A 26,368-nucleotide genomic window follows, 5' to 3' on the forward strand; every position below is an offset into this window, starting at 1 on the left:
GTGGAACTACTGTAAGAAAGAAAAGGGAGGGATGTGGGAGGCAGGAACCAGCATGATCTATTAACAGTGGGAGAGAAGAATGAATTCATTTCCTCCCTGTAATTTGCCTGTAAATATTCACAAACCATGCAATTTCTCTCAGCCTTCCCATTAAAGATAAATGCATAAATAAAGAAGCCCACGTAGGTGCCCTGCGTGCAGGCAGTGCCCATCTCTTAAAACACAACAGTGACTGTGTTTGTGTGTTTGTTTTAAAACAGTCTCCAGTATTACACCCCGACTTTGAACTCACTTTATAGCCAAGGATGGCCTTGAATTCCTGGTCCTCCAGCCTCCACCCCCCAAGGGCTGATGAACAAAGAGGGCATTTATCCGTGTGTGTGTGTGTGTGTGTGTGTGTGTGTGTGTGTGTGTGTGTGTGTGTGTGTAAAATGACCCTGGCACCCAGCACACTCACAGGGTCATCTTAGCATACAGGTTTAGGGACCACCACACCTATTAGCCAGCACTAGAGGTAGAAGCCTGGGCTTTGTACATGCTAGGCCAGTACTCTTAATAACTAAGCAACATCCCCAGAGTGACTAGCTGGCAATAGCATCAGCCATTACCCCTGGCCATAAATAGTCCTGGGAATATTCTGGGGAGTGGGTGACCAAAGCCAATCAGGAGTAGCTACTCTTTCCCTACAGAGCAGAAGTAGACTGACTCACAGGGCCAAGGGGTAGCTGGCCCAGCACCCCAAGAGATCACATCAATTGGGCTCACTTGGTTGAGTCTGTCTCAGCAGAATATCTCTCCCTTTCCACAGGGTCAGAGGTCACTCACAGATACTCCTCTACCTTCCTTGGGTCCTTTGGTAAGGGGGAGGAGGGGAGTCTGTTAAATGCTCTAAGCTTATGGCCCAAGGAAAATACACCCTGGCACGGGCTTGCAGTTGATTCCTGTTGGAAAGAAATCTTCTGGACCCCAAGGCCTATCACAAGTTATTCATAGTCCCTTTGCACAGAGGCCATTCCTTGGAATCAGGTGGGGTGGGGAAGATCTGGCAGAAAGCTATGTGGTCAGGAGCTTAACGTCTCCTTCTTCTCCAGGATAAGGGTGTAGAACCCAAGCCTAGTTCTATGGTATCTTCACCATGAGCCAAACCATGGAAGCTTGGGGACTTGAATTTGCTTCACCAAGTCCTGGGGTGATGATGCCAAAGCCATGGTAGTGTCTGGGAGTCCAGTGCCCTTCGTTGAATCCCTATGGTGGCTGTTGGAGGCAACTCAGGTCACACACACACACATTTTATGGAAGAAACTGTAGTCACACAGGGAGAAGGGGACAGAATCCAAATTTAAACTGGCCATCCAAGCTGCAGGATCTTTCTCCCACCAGGCCACAGGGAAGGAAGGAAGGAGGGCAAAAATGACAAATAAGTGGACACACAGAATCCCAGGACAGGTGTGCTCCTTATGGACTGGGAATAGAGTGCTTTATCCCCTCAAATATACAAAAGCCCTGGTTCCCAGCACACTCACACATTCTGTCTCAGCAGAGCAACCCTGCACAAAGATAGGCCTGGCTCACAAATGAGGAAGCTGAGGGTCAGGGGCTCATGGCTTTCCTGGACTCAAGCATCAGGGCTTCTCTCAGTGCCAACACCGTGGCCAAATGTTGTTGGCTTTAGACCCAGCTCTTTCACCAGCCAGATGTGACTGGTAAGTCAAACACTGGGTGGACCTGACTTTTTGCATCCACGCTGTAGTCTTAAAGCTTCCCTGAGCCCGTGGTGCAGCCTATGGAGGGAGTCAAAATGCAACCACAGAGCACATCACCCACGCCTGCAGGCTCCTTCAGGCAGGCCTGGGACACTCCATGAAGACTGACATTTCCCATGGTGCGCCCACCACCCCCAGAGGATCCTCTGCCAGCACAGAGATTCAATTATGGTCATTATGGTGCACTTAGGAAAACCAGGGAGCAGGCTAATACATTTTCGAAAGATTGGCAACAACGGAGGTGGAATAAGAACAAGTGTCCTACTTAACCCTCAGTTAAACAGAAAATCCACTTAGTTGCAAGGTAGCACCCTTTCTTCCCAGTCTCCTTGATGGTTTTGCTTTTTAGCGGTCTGACACTTAGCTTGAATCTTTAACACCCAAAAGCTGTCATAGAATTAAAACAAAATCACTGATGAACAGGAGGAAGCTACCAACCTCTAGGAGAGCAGTGGTTCTCAGTCTTCCTAATGCTGTGGCCCTTCCTAATGCTGTGGCCTCAGGTTGTGGTGACCACCAACCATAAAATGATTTCGTTCTTACTTCTGCTACTGTTGTAAATTGTAATGTAAAGTATCTGATATGTAGGAGATCCAATATGCTATCCCCAAAAGAGTCATGACCGTAGGCTGAGAACCGCTGCTCTGCTCTAGGCATTTGCAGTCCAGAACTCAACTCACTCAATCCAGCATGGCAGGAGGAAAACCATTCTTGCTTCTGCCTCCCCTAGGATGGAGTCCCAAGATGGGGGTTAATTGACACCACTATGTCACAAACCAAACACCATAGTCAGTGGAGGCTACCAAAAGGAGACTGAAGGAAGATAGGGTATGCTTAGATGAGACACTCAGAGACCCATGACTCCCAAGTGTGCTAAACTGTAGTGAACTTATGGATAGTTCTCCCATGAAATGGGAAAGAATCAGCCACAGGGTTTCTCTTGACTACAGCTTCACTAATTACATTCTGTTGCCTCTTGAAAGTCTTCAAGTGTTAAAGTGTTCAGAAAGTTCCCAACCAAAGGAACCACTGGAAAGCCAGCCTGCCCCAAGCGGGGGCATGCAGTGGAACTGTGCTGAGCAAACGTCCTCCAGACTGCCCCAGGACCCCTAAGAAGTTACCCGCACATCCTTCTCAGGGCCCTTCCAAGGGATATGGAATGACCCTATACACCTGCATACTACAGACTCGGAACCACTGGGAGGAGGAAGAACTTCACCAGTTTGCCTTCCGTTGCTGTGATGGAGGCACCATGACTGAGACAACTTGAGGGTGAAGGGTGTATTTCCTCTTACACGGCCCAGTCACAGTCCACCGGTGACTGAGCGAAGCCAATGTAGCACTCAGGCAGAGACCATGGAGGAATGCTGCTTGCCGGCTTGCTTCTCCTTACGGCTTGCTTAGCTTGCTTTCAGATACAACTCAGGATCATCTCCTCACCACCCTCAACCCCAGCGACAACACTACCCATGGTGAACTGAGCCCTCCCACATCAATCATTAATTTTAAAAATGTTCTAAAATATGACACTTAAAATATGGAACTGTTTTCTTCTCAGATAACTCCAGATTGTGTCACGTTGACAAAAACAAAACAAAACAAACAAAAAATCCAACTAACAAGAGCAGGAGCCTAGCAGGAAGTCTGCAGGTCAGTGAGGGTGTGCCCTTGAAGGGGGTTGGTAGAATCCTGTCTCTCTTTCCTTTCCCCCACCTCCTGTGAGGTGAACCATTTTGCTTGACCACACATTCTCACCAGGATGCTCCATCATAGCCCAAAGCAGCAGGAGCAACAATGTATGACTGAGGTATCCCAGACTGTGAGCCCTAAATAAACCTTATCTGTTTATAAGTGGCTCACCTCAGTCATTTGTTACAGTAGCAAAACCTCGCTGATACACAAACTCAAAGATAGTCAAAGGATAGAGTTACCAGATAAAAAGCAAAATGTTGGCTATGTATACATTTCAGATAAACAACATGTCTTTCCATTGATGTCCCAAAGAGTGCATGGAACAAAAATACTGCCCCGGACTGGCTATCCTAGAAATATATTTCTTGGGCTTAATCTCTTAGATGCTTGCCATGTGAACTAGTTAGGGTTGCTATTGCCACGGTGAAACATTATGACCAAAGTAACATGAGGAGGAACGGGTTTATTTGGCTTACACTTCCACATCAGTCTATCCCTGAAGGAAGTCAGAACAGGAACTCCAACTGGGCCGGAACCTGGAGCAGATGCAGAGGTCACGGAGGAGTGCTGCTTACTGGCTTGTTGCTCGTGGCTTCTCAGCCTGCTCTCTTATAGAACCTAGGAGCACCAGGTCATAGGGTCAGAGGTAGGCCCACTCACAATGGGGCCTACAGGCTTGCCCACTGTCAGATCTTATAGATAGATTGTCCCAACCAAGGCTCTCTTCTCTCCTGTGTCTAGCTATGTCAAGTCCATGTAAAACTAGCCCACACATCATGCAAGGAGGATGTACATTTCATCCCCACACTCTGTGTAAAATACCAGACATGGCAGCAGGATAACCATCTTACTAGAGATGTGGAAAATCCCTGCTGAGCTCCAGGTCCTAGGTAGAGTCTGTCTCAAAAGCCAAACCACATGGTCTTAAGGAAGAACAGCACCTGAAGGTGTCCTAGGGCCTCCACACACACATGCTGATGTGTGCACACACGCTTGAACACGCACATGATCATACAGGTACAGATGTCTTCCCTGTCTGTGTGGAGTTCACATTTAACGGAGCATCTGTGATTTTGCTCTTGAGATCTGGAAAGGCTCTCAAGAGGCAATCAGACAATGGTGGGTACTGGAAGTGAGTGGCTGTGTGAGCAGCAGAGGCCCCTGCCCTCTGCTGAGGTGCAGCCACACACGCTGTCCTGCAGTGAGAGACAGGAGTAGAGAAAAGCAGGAAGCTAACAGAGAGGCCTTTTTAGCCAGGATTCCACGGAAGCCGGGCTGGGCAGGCAGGAACAAAGGCTGGGAAGGAAGGGGCCTCTCATCCTGAGAAGGGAGCAGCGGAGTTTTGCTGCATTTTCCAGGCTCCCAGCTGCTGTTGTACTGCCTGAACAATAACAGACACGCTCACGCAACCCTTGTTATCTTTGGAGAGCACTCTGGTGGTCTAACCTATAGCAAGCGCTTTGAGGCCAGAGATTGGGGTTTGGAATGTCTACACCAAGAGATGCTAGGAATGTCTGTGAGGGGAGGGAGGAGGAGAATGAGCAATAGAGGCTGCTTAGGCACGAATGCCAGGGCTGGCCAGTCCCCATGTGCTAAGGAGTTCCCAAAAGCCACAGGGTCCTCTCTAAAGGAAGTGGATGTGCTGGCTCTCCTCACTGCCTCCGGGAGGCTTCAAGGTCATGCATGGGATGGATGCTCTTTGGGCGGTGGGAAATCTCAATTCCAGCCTTTGGCCTGAACCCCTCTCTATGATGACTGATGTCCTCTGCCTTTCTCAAGAGCCATCGTCCAGACTGCCACTGTAGGATGCGGAACAAGCCAGAGGACTTGGACAGTAAGGCAGCAGACAGGCTCGGCACTCCATGCTCCAGCCTCAGGGTCTCCTGCGGAACATGCTTGCCTTCTTCCTAAGAAGGCAACAGTTCCTAAGAAGCCTCTTCTTTGAAGTTGATCTTAGCTCCTGAGGGACCTTTCCTACTGAAAAGACTGTCTGGGGAGTCTTGGCAGAAATACAAGGCAAAAACCCCTGGATCCTTATCTCTTGGTGTTTATGCAAGTTTTAATTAAAACAGCTGCCTCCACACAGAGCTGTGCTGAAAGGGAAAGGGGTGGAGAGAGAGGGACAGGGCATGGGCAAGGGTAGGGGTCTCCTGAGCTAACAAGTGGGACTGACTTCTCAGAGGCCCCCAGGGTAAGCTGCCCCTCTGGGGACCAAGCTTTGTGCTCAGTTCCTCAGACACCAGGCCAGACACAAAGACTCTGTCCATAGGAAGCTACATCTGAACAGGTACCAATTAGGGCTCATCTCCAGGGCAGGGCACCTGAAGTTCTAGAGTCGTATGGCAGGATTCCGTCACAGGTCCCTTTCCCTTCCTCGGCTAGTTCCATCCCATCCTCCTGCAAGGACTCCTGGGAGCCATCTCCACTTTACTAGTGAGGGAACAGGGCAGTGGGCTATCCTTCCAGGGGGCAAGTGACAAGGGTAAGACTTGTATGTATGGAATTTTAAAACAAACCTCAAACCAGGGAATAGAGAAATGGCTCAGCCATCAAGAACTGCTTACTGCTCTTGCAGAGGATCTGGGATCAGCTCCCAGCACTTACGTTGTACCTCAAAACTATCAGTAACTCCAGCTCCAGGAACTCTAATGTCTCCTCCAACTTCCACAGGTCGCTGTGCAAACCACACACACACACACACACACACACACACACACACACACACACACACATCAAATTAAAAATCAAACCAAACCTGAAACCAACTAAGAGCAAACAATTCTGAGCAGGGTCTGGAACGAAACGCTGCCTTGGGAGACCTTGTGGTGAGCTAGGGTCTGAGTGGTGGCCTTAACCTCGCAGGGTCTAAGCAATTGCTGTCATCTCACAGGGTCTAAGCGACTGCTGTAATCTCACAGGGTCTGAGCGATGGCTGCAAGCTCTAACAGGTTTTAATCGTATGTATGGACACTTCCAAAGAATATGTCTGTATAGCTTAGCCTCTCTGCCTGCCTTTCTTCATTCGTTCTTTCCTTGAAGGTCTTATGGGCCAGTGAGATGGCTCAGCTGGTAAAAAGCTTACAACTCAAGCCTGATAACTTGAGTTCAATCCCTGGCACCCAGAGTGGAAGTTGAGACTCAGCTCTAGAAAGTTGTCTTCTGACCCCTTCCCTACAAGTTCTGGCACACTCAATGCACACATGCTTCGTGTATTCATAATACATAAGTGCACATACATACGTATGTGTGTAGCAGGGCATGATAGCACACACCTTTTATTCCAGCACTCAGGAAGCAGAAACAGGTAGATCTCTGAGTTCAAGGCCAGCCTGGTCTACAGAGAGACTTCCATGACACCCAGAGCTACATAGAGAAAGCTTGACTTGAGAAAACAAACCAAAAAAAAAAATGCATGTATGTAGTATACACATGTGAACAGTAAGTAAAAAATACGTAAAAGAAGGTCTTGTCACATAGCAAAGGCTGAACTAGAGCTTTATCCTCCTTGCTTGCCTCCCGTGGGCTGGGACTACAGGCTTGCTCTACCATGGCCTGGCCTTGCAGCCTTTGAAGAGCAGGGTGCTTGTGTGGGCTGCTGGGTAGCGTACACCCACACATCGGAGAGAGCAAACAGCTGTGGACTTAGAGTGCTGTGCTCCCTTCCAGAGCAAGGAATCGTAGTAGTCAGAGCTCCCCACGGTGTGGCTACCCTGCAGTTACTAGACAGCTTTCAAATAAAGGGCACAGTGGCAATGGGGATGAGGACATGCGCACTGGATTGCTGCATATCTCATCTGCACTAGTCACTGAGCCTTGTGGGGTTACTTCCAGGGGTTTCTTCAAGTATGCTTTTCTCTGTGTGAAGATATCCGTAAGTGTAATAAAAAAAAAAGTGTTAATACAGGAACTGGAGAGATGGCTTAGTGGGTGTGAGCATTGTCTGTTCTTTCGGAGAACCTGGGTTCAGTTCTTAGCACTCATATGACCGGTGACATCTTTAGCTCCAGTTCCCAAGGGATGCAACGCCCTCTTCTGGTGTCCATGGGCATTGCATTCCTACGATGCATTACATGCAGGCAAAGAGTCCATACATATAAAAAAATAAAAATGTTAAAGTATTAATTGAACAAGATATGGTGGCAAATACAGCTCCCAGGAGGCTGAGGAGGTAAGGTTGTGAGTTCAAGACCAGCCTGGGCTAGATAAGGAGGTCCTGTTTCACAAAACAAAACAGTATCAATTCAATGGTTCTTGTGGCTTTGTCCTTCCCCTTTAAAAATTTATTTCTCTAGTTTCTGTTTGTGTGTGTGCACACATAGGACTATGCACAACACATACATGTGGAGGTCAAAAGACAACTTGAAAAGCCATTTCTTTCCTTCTACCATGTGGGTCTCAGAAATCAAACTTAGGTCACCAAGCTTGGTGGCAAGTGCCTCTACCAGCTGAGCCCGCTCGCTGGCCCTCATCTTCCGTGTGTTTGTGTGTATGTGTGTGTGTGTGTGTGTGTGTGTGTGTGTGTTGTAGTGTTCACCTCCAGGGTCCCACATACAAAGCTCACCACTGTACTCACTATCCGAGGCCCTCTTCTGTGCTCCATTCCATCCCTATGACTGAAGACAACCTTGTGCAGAATGTGAGTATTAAACAGTCACCCCAGGTATGCCGCTGGGTACACTGTACTGGAATAGTAAATGACTGTGTGTGCCCACTTGATCGGAATGGGACATTCACATCTTTCTGGATGGTTGGTGGATGAGATAACCCTGACCTGGGACAGAGAAGAACTTGGTGAGGCATATAGCCTCCCCAGTATGGGCTAACCTTGTCCAATCCATTGAAGACCCAAACATAACCAAAGGCCTAATGCCTTGAGTAGAGTGTGCCTCCCCGGAAGCTCAGTGTGTGTGTGTGTGTGTGTGTGTGTGTGTGTGTGTGTGTGTGTGTGTGTCTGTGTGTGTGTCTGTGCGTGTGTGCCTGTGCGTGTGTGCCTGTGCGTCTGTGTGTGTGTGTCTGTGCGTGTGTGCCTGTGCGTCTGTGTGTGTGTGTGTAAGGTAATGAGGAGTGAGAGCACACGAGGACCCTTCCTAAGCAGCAGGATTAAGCCCCTTATTAACAAGGCTTCCAGCAGCACCAGCTCTTGCCTCTCCACCTCCATCATGTGAGGACACAGTACTTCCTCATGGAGACAGGATCCTCACTAGAGAATTTAACCTAAACATGAGGCCTCAGTCTTGGGCTTCCCAGCTCTCCTCAGGAGGTGGCAGGAAATCTGTTCTTTTTAAATTGTGTAGCTTTGAGTATCTTGAAGTACCATGAAATGGACCAAGAGCCTAAGTGAGAAAAGACTTTGTGGCTTCATGAGCTGAGACACTAGTTCTCCTTCCTTCCTCTCTTATCCTTAGACAGAAACTAACACCATTGGTTCTCCGGGATCTCCAACTCGCCAAGTGCTGGCCTCGGTTCTCTTCCACCTCTGTCTTTGCAGAAGCCCATTTTTTTTTTTTATAAAAACACACACAAACGCACACCCCCATACACACATATACACTCTGTTGATTCTTGATTCTATTCTTGTGGGAAACCCTGCCTAACACACCTAGGTGTAGTTCTACTGAACCAACTGCTTTCTCACATATCAATAAGCATATGAAATTTGAAATTAACAAAGCAGAGCTGGAGAGATGGCTCAGCAGTCGAGGGCACACACTGCTCTTGTGGAAGATCTGAGTTTGCAGTACCCACATGAGGCAGCTCAGAGCTGCCTCTCATTCCACCTCCAGAAGACCCAATGCCTCTGGCCTTCATGGGCACTCTTGCTAGTGTCCACACACCTAGACACATTTAAAAATAAGTAGTACTTTTTAAGAGAAGACAACCATTTCTACTAAGACCCAAACAAAAGAAACAGTTTGAGTTTATACAAGACAAACTTAGAAAAACACAAAACTCAGATGAAAAAAAATCAAAGGAAAACCAAGGCAAAGGACAGTCCATGTTCACGGGTGGGAGGACTCACTACTGCCAGATTCCCAACCGGAGCTCCAGATTCAGCAGAATCTGCTCGAAAGCTCTCAAGACATGTGTGGATAATAATGAACTGATTCTAAGGTTTACATAGACAAAACCAAAATGCAATTAAGCAGGACAACCAATCCAGTGTGAAATAACAGAGGCTGGGAGACAGGGGCTGCTGACGCTAACACATGTGGCACTGCTGAAGTAATCATGACCATGTGGGATTGGAAGAAGCACAGACAAAGGGTTAAAGGAACAGACCTGAGTGCAGACATAGACCTCACAAATCCTATCAGTTGGTCAGTGACATGAAACAAAGGTGACATGATAAAGAAGAGTCTAATCAATGAGTAGTACTGGGGACACTAGACACTACACATAAGCCATCGACCATGGTTACCATCACCCCCACCATAATCACCATCATCAGAACCATCACTACCATCATCATCCTCATCATCCCAGCCATCACCATCACCACCACCACCACCACCATCATCCTCATCATCCCAGCCATCACCACCATCAACACCACCATCAAAACCATCATAACCATCACCAGCACCGTGATCATATCATAACCACCACCATAATTTCTACTACCACCATCACCACCATCATCATTTAGACAAAGGCTTGTTTTCATTTACAAAAATTATGAAGCGCAGACCTAAATGTAAAACATGAAACTATACGGTTCATAAAGGAAAACATAAACACAACAACAAAACAAAACAAAAAACCTTAGATAACCTTGCCCAGCACTGTGGCCACACCTGTACCTCCAGTGCTTAGGAAGCTGAGGCAGAGGAATTACAAGGTGAAGTCAGCCAGGAGTACATGGTGAGTGAGACTCTGTCTTAGAAAGGAAGGCAGGAAGGGAAGGAGAGAGAGAGGAAGTGAGGGAAAGAGGCGAGCCCTCTAGTCATGAGAAGATGCAGCTCCAATGACAGTCTTAGACTCAGTGATCTACCAAGTCACGAGAAGCCCTGGAAAAGGTAGCGCTGTGAACACAGGAATATGTATGTGGGTGGTGGAATGAGGGGGAAGGGAGGAATGGCCAGGTGGGCTTCGACACCTCTGGGGAAGTGAAATTATCCTGTGGACACTTTGATAGGAGACACATGCAATGTTCAGAACACACAGACCAGACATGAGTGATCCCCCATGTAGGCTTCAGCCTATGCAGCAGTGACATGCCCCTGTGCACTACTGACTATGACACAGTCTCAGTGAGGTAAGTTCTCAGTGGGCGGCTGTGTCTGTGGTGATGGGAAGCATGTTAGAAGCTCCCCACCTTCCCTCCAACTGCTACGAACCTGAAAATTCTCTGGAAAGTAATAGCCATTTAGAAAAAAAAAATGGACAGAAAGCTTCAGACTCCAGAGAGAGTCTCCTTACTTAATACCACAATCTCCTCCTTCCTTCACATCATGGGATGTCACTCCCTTGCCCTGTGGTCAGCAGCTCTTGGGGCAGGGGACAAATGATAAAGATAACAGCTTGCACTGTTGCATTGAGGGGGCCAGGGTTCATCCTTTGTTTGCAGGCTGTTTAATGATATTCTGTTTCATCTGCCCACCAAGAAAAGAGGCAGCTGGGTATGGAGCAGGTCAGAAGACTTCCAGTGAGGTCTGTTTCTACTGCTGCTTGCTGTGTGACCTTAGGCCTGTCACTACCCTTCTCTGATGCTGATAGGGCCCTTGATGAGGCAGTCTTCATCTGACTCAGTCTGCAGCCAAAGTCCTTCTCCAGCTGGGATTCACAGCTGGATTTACATCATCATTAAACAGTAGCAGCTTCTCAGGACGGTGTCTGCTCATCACTGCCACATGACACAGAGAGTCAATTTGCTCGCCGGGGAAATGAAGACATTATTATCTCTCCAAAATGTCCTGGAATGGGGACCCCAGTGAGCAAGCAGGCCTGTCTGCCTGGCTCCATGACAACCGAGCCAGGGATCTGCAGGCTCCCAGATAGATGGTTCACTGGCCTTGCCTCCTGTAGGGACCTCAAGAGTGTCCCCAACCCCTCACCCCCAGTGAAGCTTTTCTTAAAAGCTTCTTTTCTTTAGACTTAAAACCGAACTTGAGGGGCTGGAGAGATAACTCAGTGGTTAGAACACCTGTTGGTTTCACAGAGGATGAGGGCTTAGCTTCTAGCACTCACTTGGTGGCTTACAGTCAGGGGACCTGATGCAGTTGCCTGACCTCTATAGGCAGCAGGCACACATGTGATGCATACATGCAAGCAAAAACACTAGCACACTCAAAATAGAATAAATCTAAAAATACATAAAACCACATGGCAACGCCGAATTTGTAAAGGGAAGAAGGCACAGAAGCCTTCAAAATGGGTGGAAACGGTAGGGGCTATTGTGAGTTACGGGTACACACAGGACCAGCCTGAATCTAGGAAGCTCTGGAGGATGCTGAGGTGAGTGAGGAGGAGGTCCTTCAGTACACCTATGTCAGGCACAGAGCCAGAGAACACTATAGAAGGCATGAGCTGGAAGATGCCTCTTGGGGTTATGTTCAGGCTGGAGGGGCCCTGGGTCAGGCTATGTGGAAATGACAGCAAGAGAGTGATGTCATCTTTGGGGGACACTGGTTGTCCATCATCACAGTCATTGTCCTGAAAATAGAGGCCATCGCCCAGGCTGATAGCAGTTAAGGAGGGGGCTGAAGTTCTGCCCACCACATGGTGCCCTCATGCCTAGCGATGAACCACTGGCGAATGTGTCGACCACCACAGCAGATTCCTTTTGCACCTTGGGAACACACAGACGCAGAAGTTGGAATCCCAGCAGAATCATGGTATCTCAATATGACACCCAGCATCGACGGCTGGCTTCTTTTCCTGGCTAGGGTCAGGCTGGGCTCTGAGGCTGAGGAGGGAAGTGGTGCAGGCTGAGTCTGCTCAGAGGAGGGTGGATGGGAAGTCAAGGCAGCATCTACGTTTGCATCCCAGAGGGAGGCCCAGGTGACTGGGGACCCTTAACCAGCGCAGTGTGAGAACAATAGCCACGCTTGTTCTCAGCAGCCCAGGGGCAGGCGGGCAGAGCAGGCAGGGTTTTACTCAGCATAGGAGACATTCTGATCCATTAGAGCCAGTCCCCAGCAGTGGGAGCATAAATCCCTGAGGGTGAAGAACCCCAAGATAGAGATCCAATCTGTTCAGTCACCTTTCAGCTATCTCAACTCTGCATCCTGACCCATTGAAGCCCTCCCAACCCACCTTATGTGTGAGAATGAATCACACACACACACACACACACACACACACACACACACACACGCACGCATGTATCTATGTATGTATAATCTCCACATACAAGGTCTAATTGTGTAGCTAAGTCTGGCTCTCTTGATCATGCCTCAGTTTACCCAAGTGCTGAGATGACAGGTGCCTGACTGGGCGTCTCCTTTGTCCTGTTCTGTGCACACTGTACAAAGCTGAGTAGAGAATTAGGGAAGGGTGTCACCATGCATGGAAGATGGGCCCTTGCATGTTCAGCAAACAGTTGCAGGGACAGGAAGCCTGTGCTGGGTTCTCCCCTAACCTCTTGGTAGACACGCACCCTGGAGCAGGTCATCGTTTCTCTGAAGCTCAAATGGCCCCACCCATAGGACACTCATGAGGTTGGCTTTTGAGTGTTGGTACGATCAACAGCTACCTGTTGAAAGGGTCCAGGAAGGGTGACTGGGAGAGCTATGTCAGCTTTGAGTAGAAGCTGGGAAAGGCAGCTCACACCCTGATGGCCTCAAGCCCCACGACTTCAGAACTGAGCGCTCACTGACACAAGCCAGACCCCTTTCCCAGCCATTTTTAGAACAGGCACAGGAAAAGGTATGTGTCTCCTGGGAAGCATCAGTCTTCAGTGATAAACACCCATGCTCACATCCAGAAGCCTGGGTATTTTTAGGAAGGTCCTCTGAGAGGCCATAGGACCCCAAGAGGGCTGTCATTGTTCTAAACAAGTAAAGCAGGGGACACCCACTGACCATCACCTTCCCTCAGGACACCTGATAAGAGTGCTGGGATTACAGGGTGGCTGAGAGGCTGGGAGGGCAGAACGGGATGACCTGGGGCATGTGTATCAAAGAGGTGCATGCTATTTGTCTCTTCCACAGATGAGCTGTAGATCACTTGCTAGATACAGTTATGTCCCAGCACAAGGTAGGGCCCTGCAGCCCCTGGCCTCTGCCTGTTAATTTGAGGCCATTTTATGTTGTTTCCTGTGCATTTGTCTGTTTACAGGCCCAGGCTCAACTGTCAGGCTTCCTGGTTCCCTCCGGAAGGCCACCCAGTGATGACTCTCGTTGCCTGTGGTGTTTGAAGAGATGTATGGGTGGAGGACTGTCCTGGGGCGGGGGTTAAGCTCTCTCCCAGCAGCTCCAGGCCTCTGATAGAGGAAGTTGAGAAGATCCAGGCTCTGTATATATGCTTCCTGTGGGGATCAAGGCTGAAGCTACTGTTGGAGGTTGCAGAGCTAGAAAACTGCAGGCTACAGATGCCAAAAGGGCCACTGTTCACTTGAACCTCAGCTGACCTTAGCACTTGCTAGCCACTCAGTCTTAGATCACAGCCAGAGTAACCCACAGGCAGCCTGCTGCATAGTCAAAAAGACAGCTGAGGAATTGAATCGGGAATGAGGAAGGTAGCAGAGTGCAGGCCAGCCACAGATAGCAGGGCAACTAGATAGAAAATGCCACCAGCCCACTGTTAAAGCAAATCTCTGTGCCTTTACCATGCCCTGCTGACAACCACCTCTCACATGGGGAAAGCAACAGAGGAGCTCACACAACGAACTGTGTAGGATACTTTTAGAGTCTTCCTCATCTCAGCTCTCCCCAGATAATGTGAGAAGATGTTACTTACTCTCCTAGTTTTAGGAACAGAAAAAAACAAAACAAAACAAAACAAAACAAAAGAACAGAAAAAACAAGACCCATAGTTATTTACAAAAAGTTCAGTGTTAAAGAACAAACTTGGGGTAAAAGCACTTTCAGGCTCTCTCAAGAACCAGAGTTTCACACAGGCAATTCAGTTCATAGGTTTAGTTTCATCTTGACTATCAGGTCACAGAATGAGTAAAGGACCCAGATCTCCGGTGCTGTTGAGTTGGGGATTCAAACCCTGCCCTATCACACAGTGTCACTCAGTGTTTTGTGACCCGAGAAAGTCTCTTCACCCGAGACCAGGTTTCTCTTCTCTTTTAAAATGGAGTTAGAAATAATGCCGAGATCGCACCTTGAAGTGGCTGCAGCTAGCCAGGAGACAGTAGGCCTGAACTCCTCAATCAGGAAGCTTCCATGAGGCCACCCAGCATATCTGGGATCCCAGAGCCCCCAGAGGTAGAAGTCAGTCTTATCAAGCCGAGTATTATCACAGACAAGGGGGCACACACTATTCCTGTGATGTTAAATGTTAAATGTCACCTTCAGGGTTGTGAGTGCCCTATGGAACTGCTTCCTCCTCACGGTCCTCAGACTGAGATGGGTGCTGAGGGCGACCAGAAAGGGCTCCTGGGAGTTGTGCCCTTCTCTAAGAGTTAATTCCTACTTCTGGATGGTCCCCCAGCTGCTTCTGCCATCCCTGAATTAACATCAGGAGACGGAGACAGATGTACAGCTGCCCTCCCCTCTCCTCTACTCCTAGGGCAGGAGCCCAAAGACTTTCCTTCCCTCAGAAGGGTGATCCTGGAGGGCAGGACACAGATGAGAAGTTCAGTCATCTTGATTGAACGAGCCAGGCCCCTGTCACCATGTCAAGAAATCTTACCTCTTCTAGCTGTCCTTTTCCTTTCTGGGAAGGAACCGAGAGATATGTTTGAAGTCTTCTGATGACAGCTTCAGAGCAACTCTAGAGGGAGAAGAGGGAAAGCAAGGGTTAGAAGGGTACATACACGTGGCTTTCAGACTGCATATGGCGAGACATGGCACCCCTCTCCCCGAGGCTCCCCTTCCCCTGGAATCTGGACCAGACCAGGACTCCCAGAGCAGGGCATAGAGCCCTAGCCCCAGGAACACATCTTCCATCCTGCCAATCTTCCCACACCAGCCCTGAACCACTGGGACTCATGCACCCAAGACAATGCACTGTGGAGCCCAGCACCAGGATGCACACCTTTGCCCTGAGCTTCAAAGGGCTTCCTGATAACAGAAGAAGAAGGGGAGTCCACCATCACCTCATGAACGCAGGCTCTTTGGGCAGACCTATAATTTCAAGTAATATGCACGAAGAGATGAGCAACCAGAAGAGAGGGCTTGGAGGCGACACTGAGCTCCACAGTGTGGCCCAGAAGCCCAACTCTCCTGTCACCTTGAGGACAAGGAGTTACAGAGGAAGGCTAAAATTCACCACATCCTAGTGACATATTGACTAGCCAAGGCGTAGGCTAGTCCTGAGAACTGGCTTGTCACAGCACAGAGGAATAATATAAGCAAGGCTTACAGCCACTATGGCAAACAGGCGGGAGCAAGGTAGCAGTTGTGACCCTCCAACCACAAAAATTGAGTCAAAATGATCAGTGGAAGCTCTGTCACTTCATGCTGCCTCAGACAGGAACCAGGGCACCATCACAAGAAAAACTGCTTCAGGGTTGAAGATCCTGAACACAAAGGAGGTAAGCAAACTTCTCAAAGACTAAAGAGAAAGTTCTGGCAAGGCAGGATTAGAAATTAGACCTGGGGGGCCCAGACTGACACAGGTATGGCTTCCACATGAGGGAGTTCCCAATAAGACATGGTGAGTTTAAGGTCCCGTACATGAGAGAGAGTCTCAGTACATTAACCAATGGGGAGCAGTATGGCTCAGGGCAAGGCTTGGCCTTACCTGGCTGTCTGCAGCGACATCAGACAGTGTGAGCCCTGGGAACCTCATGCATCATGGGCCAGAAGACAGCTTCAGTTGAAGAAATCTAAGCACATGCACACACCAGTATACATGTGCACATATACATACCACATATGCATGTGTGCACACTTGGACATATGCACAAACACAGACGTGCACATGTGAAATGCATGCAAACACACAAAAATATGTCCTCTTTCTCACACACATGCTCATACATATGAACATACAGAATTTTCATTTTAGAAGGTTTTATTGTTCTTGCGTTTCTTTTGTTTGTTTGTTTTTATATTTTGGAGACAGAATCTCTCACCTAGCCTCATGAAGACCTTCACCTCACTATATAGCTAAGGCTGACTTTGAATTCCTCATCCTCTTGCCTCCAATTCCCCAATGCTGTGAGCCACCATTCTTGGTTATATTTTTCATTTTAGACATAGAAGTGACCATCCTTATCCACCCATAATACTTGATAGAATTTTGATATGGGAGTAGACTGTGACACACATGTATGATTATCTGTGTATCACGGACCTCCATGACACAGAGACAACAAATGGAGTCTTGACACACAGGATAGACACCTCACAAGTCTGAGGCACTATATCCCTTTGAATCTAAGAATGGCTATACTCCTGATCTTTAACAGATCCCTGGTGCTTTGGGGCAAACTTCTTTACCATCTGCTTATCAGATACCATAGGCACATCTATTTCAGGACACAAGAACCTTCCTACCACCATGCCTTGGTGTCCACTTCAACATGTCTTTATCAGATAGATACACAGAGGGTACGTCAGAAGGTGCCTCTTATCTTGGTTGTAAACCTGAAGCAAGATTTCTGCTTTGGGGATGTCTGTCTTGTTCCCCTCCCAGGAGCTGAGACACTGAGTCCCAGAACAAAGGGAGGAGTCTGACGGCTGGTGAAGACAGATGTCCAGGGTTCCACTGCCCGGGGCACCTCTGAGGATCGGGAACTGCATTTACTGGCTGAGAACTGATAATGAGTTTTTATGAGCTCAAGGGAACACTCAAAACACGTATTAATGTCAAGCATGCCCGTCAGCTATGCAGCTTGGGTGAATGTCACACATTAACGAAATTAAAGGCTCCAGCCAGAAGCAGCTGCAGGCTTCGTGTCAGGAGGTTGAACAGGGCCCAGCTCTGACAAAATCACTTTCTATGCCTGCTGCTCCCACTGGAGCATCTGTAGGGCAGACAGATCCCATCTTCCTGCAGCCGAAAGGAGATGAACTGTGACCACATAGGCTGGGCAGACAAACTTCCTGCCGAGCCTTTTCCCAGGGAGGCCACTCTGCCAGGATTGCTTTCCACTCTTTCTGCCCCCAGGGAGGGGAATTGTTTCCCATGTTCCAGCCAGAGCACCCCTGAGAGACAAGAAAAGGATCCGAGGAAGCAAGTGTGGATAGATGGTAGCCAGATGAGGTGGGCAGTGACCCTTGACCTGATGAAAGAAAAGGCCAGGAACTGAGCAGAAGGGGCTCAACTCCCACCTGACTACCACTCTTGTAGACCAGATTTATCTTGGACAAAGCTCTCCCTGAGGTCCGAGGTAGCCTTGAATGAAACCAAAAATCTAACTCGGAAAGTGGCCTTGACCACAGAGATCTACCTACACAGAGCCTCAAGAGCTCATTTGAGGGACAGCCAAGTTTGCTAAGTAGGGGGCAACTCCCTGAGAAAGGCAGAGATGGAGACGGCAGAGAGCCTCACACCAGGTTCCAAGATCACAATCTTTGTAGTTTTAATTACACCTAATAGCACCAGTTAATTTAATTAATCATGACCTCACTTTTTATGTGATTCAGCCTGGTTTCTGAGATACTAAAAATTTATTTTGAAAAAAGAGTGACATCTTAAAACCTCTCACAGTGAAAGCCTGGGTTGGAAGGACTTATGGGCACCTCTCTTTCCAGCCCCCTACCTTTTGATTTAAACACTCAGGTTGGGGATGGAGAGATGGTCCAGGCGTTAGGAGCACTGGCTGCTCTTGTACCCATTGACAGCTCACAAGCATCTGAAACACTGATTCAGAGGATCTGATGGCCACGTCTGGCCTCCTTGGTCACCAGGTACGCATGTGAAGTGTATCCATACATGTATGTAAAACATCCATACACATATTAGATAAGTCAATAAACAGAGCAGGCTGCCACATGGTGTAACCCCTTGATAATGCCCTCCGAGTTTACAGTGTTGCCTGTTGAGTCCTCGTAGCCCTGATGAAACCAACATGCCACACATCGAGGTGCGGTTCTCCAGGTAGCCTTCCTCCTCCAGCTCCTTCTTCTAAAGCCTCCATCCTCATGGCTCCTACCCGTGTCCATCAAGTTCAGGATTGCCTGCCCACTGTCTGTAGAAGGGATCGAGGCTTGGCTGCCAGTTTCCAGCCTCCGTTCCCACCAGCTCGCCATCTCTGATGTCACAGTGAGCCCCTAAGTATACAGCAGGCACCATGTCTGCCTTGCTGCAGAGGGTTTCATGGCCTCCCTCTGCTGGTACACAGATGTTTTACCATCTGATCCCCCACTGGTCCCCAGGCCCATCTTCATGTCCTCATGGTAAGAACACTCTCCTGTCAGACTGAACTCACCTGAGCGACCCTACCAGCAAGCTTGGCTCTACCTAACTAATGTTCCCTCCTCCCGGAACTCCCTTTTTCCTTTCTCAGGTCTGAGCTTTACTCCTCCCAACATTTGCCAAACTCCTAACCAGCTTCAAAACCCTCCTTCAATCATCTTTCCTGATGAGTATTCCCAGTATCACGGCAGACATGATAAAACACGATTCTCTTATGTTACCCTAATAATGTGTGTCTGGGTGTGGGGAGTAACAGAATATATATTGTTTTGGTTTTGTGATTTCTTTCCCACCTACCTGACTATAGCCTCTGCCAAAATGGAGACAGAATCTTACCCCATTTGTTGCCCTTGTGTGATCCTCAGGCCCAGGCTTAGTAAATAATTGCTGGATGGATGGATGGATGGATGGATGGATGGATGGATGGATGGATGGATGGATGGTAGGCAGGTAGAGAATGACTTGTGAAAATTCGTATGACTGAAAAGAGTAGTCAAGTTAGAGTTAGTTACAGAAATGGAGAGATAGAGGGTGGGGCACGTGTGGTTGGGTGAATAGGTAGACGGTTGCAGGGTGAAAATGAATGAATGATGGATGGATGTGTGAATGGATAAATGGATGGTGGGTGAAGGTATGGAGGCTTAAAGATAAGGGGTAAGTGGGTAAGCACAAAGACAGTTGGATGGTGTGTGAGTGGAAGGGTGGGTGGATGGGTGGGTAGGTAGGAGGGTAGGTGGATGATTGGATGGTGTGTGAGTGGGAAAGAAGGTGAATGGTCTGATGGTGTGTGGATGGATGATACAAGGACAGGTAGATACAAACAGATCTCTAAGATTATCAGTTAGGAGTGAAAGAAAGAGGAGCAGAGTTTGGATCCCCAGCCATCCATCAGCTCTGTGGAGGCTCAGACTGGATCTCTGGGTTAGCTGACTGGGCAGTGTAGCCAACTCAGCCAGCTCCATGTTCAATGAGAGACTGTCTCAAAAAATAAGGTAGAGAGTAATTGAGGAAGAAACCCAGTGATGACCTCTGGCTGTCAACACACACACACACACACACACACACACACACACACACACACACACACAGCCATACATGCGTGTTTGGTCAAAATGGTGAATTGTTATGTGTATTTATTTATCACAATAATTTGGGAGTGACCAAAATGAGTGTTCCCTAGCTATGCTCCTAGGAGCCCACCCCCTCTGTGTCTGAGGCTTCTGTCCGCAGAACAGATACGTCTCCTCCCCATTCACAAGCCAGCATTTAATCAGCATCAGCTGGACTCTGGATTATTCCTTACATTCTTCCCAGATAATGCTGAAGAACTTGAGTTTAGTCTCTCCATGTGGCAGGTCCCAAGTCAGCAGGCTGTTCCAAGAGGAAGACAGCCCAGCTTTTCCTACCCGGCTCCTGCCTGAAGGCCCTCACTCTATCTCTCTTTCTGTCTGCACCCCCTCCTTTACCCTCGCTCTCCATTGCAGCCACCATAACACCTCCTAGCTGTTGGTGAGTCCCGAGACCAGGACTCTGGGGCTTGGGTCCCTGGAAGAGGCTGTGAAGTCAGACACAGCTCTCCCTGAGCACCTTGCAGGGCGTTCATGCCAAGACCAGAACCCAGGCTGGCCCTTGGCCAACCCGCGGCGTTGTTGACAGATAAAAGCTCCGCAGTTCGCGGCTCCGAACCAAGTCCTGGCTTTGTTCTGCTTTGTTTTAAATTAGCTGCAGGGGAGGGGTGGTTAGCTTGGGAGTGGAGGGTGAGCAGAACCCAGCCATGCTAGGATGCATTCCTGCTGTGTCCTGCATGTGTCCCAGGTGGCCCTTAATGAAGCTGCTGGGGTACTGGGTCCATCCAAGGCTCGGCAAGGCTCCCCACCTGCACTTGTCCTGTGAATGGGGGTGTGGCTTCTGCACCAGTCCTGTCAATCAATCTCATCAGTTCTAGTAGTAAATCCCCAGGTCAGCCTTCTAATTGTGCTCCAGGGTCTCGGTAGGGTAGTGCTGGGATCGCAGCATGCTCAGAACACAAAACATAAATGGAGGCACACCCCAACAGCACAGGGTCTCCAGACAGTGCAGCAAGGGTCCTCCAAAGGTCTTATAGGATGTCGCCATCCCGGCTCTTTCTCTACGAGGCCTCGCCAGCATTCAATTGCTCATGCACACTGCGGCTCCCATCATCTCTGCCTATAAAATGGGCACGCTGCTCATTTTCCCTTGCAGCCAGGGAGAAATGAGAGTAGGGTTCAAACAAGAAGTGAGGTCCTGGGGTGTTCTTGGCCATATTTGTCTCTGGGCCAGGAGCAGGTGTATCCAGATAGGATGAAATGGGCACAAAAACAGCTTTGTCAGCAGCTGATGGTAAGAGGGCTCCAGGGCCATATGAGACTCCCAGTGGTCAGCTGTCAAGGACCTGGGCAGCCAGAGAAGACAAGCACCAATGTCCTGACCCCATGAATCAGAACAGAAGCTGTGGACTCCTCGTGCCCACCGTTAATAACCCTCCCATCCCGCCTCCCATCTGCTCAGGGGCTTGGGGACTGTTTGTGACAAACGCACATGCTAGCCAGAATCTCACTAGTGATTTCCTGTGCAGATCTGCCCTAGCCAGACATGTAGGAGGGACAGTGTATGGCCCTGGATCCCTCATGCCATCAGCTGGTATGAAACAGCTTCGGTGCCCATTCCAGCCCCTTTGGAGCCATCTGCTCCTGATCTGGACAGGAATGAGGCTAAGGACACCGCAGAGCCTCACTTCACATTTGAATGTACTGTCATCCCCCTCCTTGCCCCCAGCTTCAAGGGTAATATGAGCATTATGCCCATTTTACAGGCAGAGGTGATGGGACCCAGAGCACACATGTACAATTAAATCCTGGTGAGGCCTCATAGACAAAGGGCCAGATCCTGATATCCTAACCCTATTGGCTGCCACTCACCCATGCTGACAGACTTACTGGGCATATTGCAACAGAGGAACCTACAAGCCTTGGTGGCTTAAGGGACTTGTCCTTAGAGGTGGACAAGACTCCCAAGTCTCAGAGCCTTCCTAGGAAGCCATCTGTCTGAAGATGCCTGTGGAAGGTGTGGGCTTCACAGGGCTTCCAGAAAGGGGCAGGTGTTTCCTACATAAGACGATGAGGTTCAAGGGAGACAGAGGCTCTGTCCAAGCCACAGAGCCAAACCTGGAAGAGGGAGCATCAGAACCCAATGACTACAGTCAAAACCACCCAAGCTACGACACCATGCATCTGGTGGGCAGCTTCCTTGAAGACACCCAAAATGCCTTGCTCCCATGCCAATAGACTGCCTAAGTCTAGATATCTAGCATTTCAAAGGCTTCTGGACCCTCCCATGCTCTGGCACAGGAAGTCTAGAACAATGCCAGCGTGTCCACGCTGGTGTTGGCTTTGGTGCCAGTTGTCTCCACACATTCTAGGCCCTGAATGCCATGTGGCTGCAATGTGCAGCCATAACCCTGTGAACTACGTGTCCTTTGCTATTCTGCCTCCCGGAGACACAGTATTTAAAAAGCCACACGGCGGTAATAGAGATATTTTAAAGTGGCCACCCTGCCGCTAGAAAGGAAGCCGAAAGCTGAGAAGTCGAACCTGCCTCTGAGGGAAGCGCCCAGCCTGTGGCCAACCACAGCTTTCCTGCGCAGCTGGGGTTATTAATTCAGACTTTATAACCCACAGGGCTGCGGTGGAGTCCAGGCAAACTGCACCTCCACTCTTTGCGATCCTTCCCTGCTCCCACATAAATATTCCCGAATGCAGAAGGGGCTGCAGGAGGTAGGAACACAGCGCTATTAGCATTTTGATGGGGTCTCCCAACACATGAAGCTACAGGGCTTTAAAATTCATAGTGCAAATTAAAACAGCCCTCTGCCGCTCCCCTTCTCAGTTGGAAATGGCCAGCAACTTTTACCCCTTTCAGGGCCTTGACTGAGAAACAAACTTAGAAATCCAGAGAGCCCGGTCCCATCCTAAGAGAGCAGAGCCAAGGCCGCATTCTATGTGGAATGTGTCCAGCTCTCTGAACTGTAAATGGCAGAATCAAAAACGAGAACTGGAAATGTCTGTACTCATAGGCAACAAGGCCAAGTTCCTGAGAGGCACCCTTGCCTGTCCCAACAGCTTGGCTCATCAGTTTGTCATGGACAAAGGTTGGCCTTTTAACCTCAGCATTCTGTGCCAGAATATTAGCCACCGGGGATGAGAGGCTCAGGGAGGAACTTCAGCTCCACGAACCTCCAGACCCTAGAAACTCAGCTGAGCTGAAGGAGGAGGCGGGGAAGTGACCAGTGAATGAGCGACGAGCATGTGTGCCTGGGAGCTACTCACACATCTGGAGGCTTCATGCTCCTTCTCCAGCCAGGCCGACACACATGCAAATGCCTCTCACTTCCCAGTACCCCCCAAAACCAAAGCCCAAGATAACAGCACACACATCACTGTTGTTGGAAGGTGAGGCTTTCTTGTGTCTTGGTGACCAGCACACACAGATACTGTTAAGCATCACGGGGGGAAAGACAGGGAGAAGCCTGGCCTCCCAACCACCTAGCAGCCCACCCAGAGTGTGGAGGACTCTCCTCAGGGTTCCAGAGGAATAAACTTTGTGGGGCTACACGGGAGTATGTTGCAGACTTTCTTCCCCTCCTTGTAAAAAGATTACTCCCAGGGTTATGCTTTTATTGCCCTACCTAGGACACTAACCCATTTCATATCCTCCCCTGATGCCCGTACCCTCTCCGCCTCTGGTTCTTTTCAGAACTGCCTCCAGCATCCTGCTGGCTCCTTCAGACTGAGTCACATCAGCCTTGGACGGTGTTCATGCTGGATTTATATGTGGGCCTGGTTTTAATTTTTTCTCAATTTACTGACAATACACACTCAATTATATGTATAGCGTGTCTGTACAGGGACACACTTTTATATACGTGCGCTCAAACACAAGCTGTCCATGAGATCTCTGCAAGTTGAGTATCAGAAATCAAACTGACTTGTGATGGTCCGTCTTCCATACTGGATTTGGAACCATCTAGAAGACGTGCCTCTGGGAATGTCTGTGAGGGCGTTCCCAGACACTGTTCAACTGAGGAAGGATTACGTAGGTGGCACTCTCCTGCAGGGCAGGGACTAGAACTGAATAAGTAAGAAGATGAGAGCTGAGGCAGAGCCTGTGTCTCTCTGCTTCCTGAGAGGTTGGGCTTCCATCTTCCTTGAGCTCCTGATGCTAGGACTTGACAGCCATGATGCCCTCTCTTAGACCAAGAGCTAAGAATAAACCTTTCTCCCCTCGAGTTGCTTCTGCCAGGTATTTTTCATAACAGTGAGCAGAGTACGTGGCTTCATCAGCGTTTCATGAATTGGGCTTCCTGGGCAGCAAGGACTGGAGACGCAGGGACTAGGGAGATGGCTTGTCGCTTAAGGGCAGGAAGTTCTCTTGCAGAGGAATCAAGTTCCGGTTCCAGCACTGGCACCAGGTACCTCAGGGCTCCTGGAACTCTACCTCCAGAGTCTCTAGTGCCCCCTTCTGGTGTCTTTGGACACTATTCTCACATGTACATAACCACACAGACACACACAGACACACAGACACACACACACTACAGATACACAGACACACACACAGACACACCACACATACATACACACCACACATACCACACACACACACACACACACCACACACCACACACACATACACACCAAACACACACACACCACACACACCACACACACACATACACACCACACACACCACACACACATACACACCACACATACCACACACAGACACACACACATACACACCACACACACCACACACACATACACACCACACACACACACACTACAGATACACACCACACAGACACACACACATACACACCACACACACCACACACCACACACACACACACACACTACAGATACACAGACACACACCACACACACACACACTACAGATACACAGACACACACCACACACACACACTACAGATACACAGACACACACCACACACACACATACACACACACACACACTACAGATACACAGACACACCACACACACACACACTACAGATACACAGACACACACCACACACACACATACACACCACACACACCACACACACATACACACCACACACACATACACACACACACACACTTAAAGTAATTTATGAAGTCTAAAAAATAAAAGATTGACAAAGCAAAAAATAAGGATCAAAAGTCAGGTGAGACAGGTTTTTTAAAATATATTATGTATTCTTATTTTTTGTGCCTTGGTGTTTTGTGCCTGCATGTGTCTGTATGAGGGCGTCAGATCTTGGAGTTATCGACAATTGTGAGCTGCCATGTGGGTGCTGGGATTTGAACCTGGTTCCTCTGGAAGAGCAGTCAGTGCTCTTAACTGCTGAACCATCTTTTCAGCCTCTAAACTCACTTTCTTGATATGAGTTTAGGCACAGGGGACTTCTTACCACTTTAGGCAGTGATGGCCTACCTGTGAGGTGGCTATCACCTTCTACCTGGCTCCTCAGAAGGTAAGTTCTTACCAATAAACTGCTGAAGTTTCAATGCTTTTATTACATTTATTTATGGTGCATGTGTGCATGTGCACTAGTGATATGTGATGTGTGATAGGTGTGTATGTGTGTGCGCGTGTGCGTGTTGCGGTTGTGTGTCCACATGTGAGCATGGCATTTATGATCTTCAGTTTGGAGAGTCAATTCTCTGCTTTCACCATGTGGATTCTGGGAACCATGCTGGGTTGTTGGGATTAATGGCAAGTACCCTATCCCACTGAGCCATTTACCCAGACCTCAGGTTTTAATTTAGTTATTTGGAACTTTTTAGCTTGCCTGCTTCCATTTTGGGTGGCCTGCTGGGGCCTTGTAGAGCTCAATCCAAAACAATGGCCTCTCATAAACTGTAATTAACAGCACACACACACACACACACACACACACACACACACACACACACCCTGCCCAGGGGAAATAAATACAGCAAGAGGCACAGGCAAAATGCTATCTCTAGGTTGTCAGCACAAGTATCTATATGATCCTGATAATCACAGAAAGAAGAAGGGTAAGCAGAAATTTCAACTCCAGAGTCACACATGCTCCTTTCTGAGCGTCCTCAAGTGAAGAGCTAAGGCAGGCAGTTTGCTCCTCCATCGGGGTCTTTCCTAAGCCCTCAGGAATTGACTAAGGCATTGAGGCCCATGTCCTTCCACGAGAAAGGATGGTTTCAGTCCCCACATTGCGGGTGAACACAGCAGGTAGCCTGAGGTCCACACTGAGAGCCACATCTGAGCCCCAGGCATCAGCCCTAGAGCCTGCTTCTCCCTGCCCTGACAGAGGCCTTCTGCCTGCCTCCCAAGTGGAGAAGGAAGAAATAAACACATCTGTGGGACTGCCA

General features: G+C 48.9%; 1 protein-coding gene across 3 annotated transcripts in view; it reads right to left on the reverse strand.

Moving 5' to 3' along the window:
* Positions 1 to 26,368, reverse strand: part of Tspan18 (tetraspanin 18) — a 139,723-nt gene that overhangs the window by 99,243 nt on the left and 14,112 nt on the right. For 2 of the 3 annotated variants that reach the window (XM_087651909.1, NM_001107750.2), the window contains 1 exon segment: positions 15,258 to 15,338. The gene's annotated coding sequence lies outside the window, so the exon portion shown is untranslated. 3 annotated transcript variants of the gene reach the window in all.

The sequence above is a fragment of the Rattus norvegicus genome, chromosome 3 (assembly GCF_021556685.1).
Source record: "Rattus norvegicus strain SHRSP/BbbUtx chromosome 3, alternate assembly SHRSP_T2T, whole genome shotgun sequence".
Taxonomy (NCBI): Eukaryota; Metazoa; Chordata; class Mammalia; order Rodentia; family Muridae; genus Rattus; species Rattus norvegicus.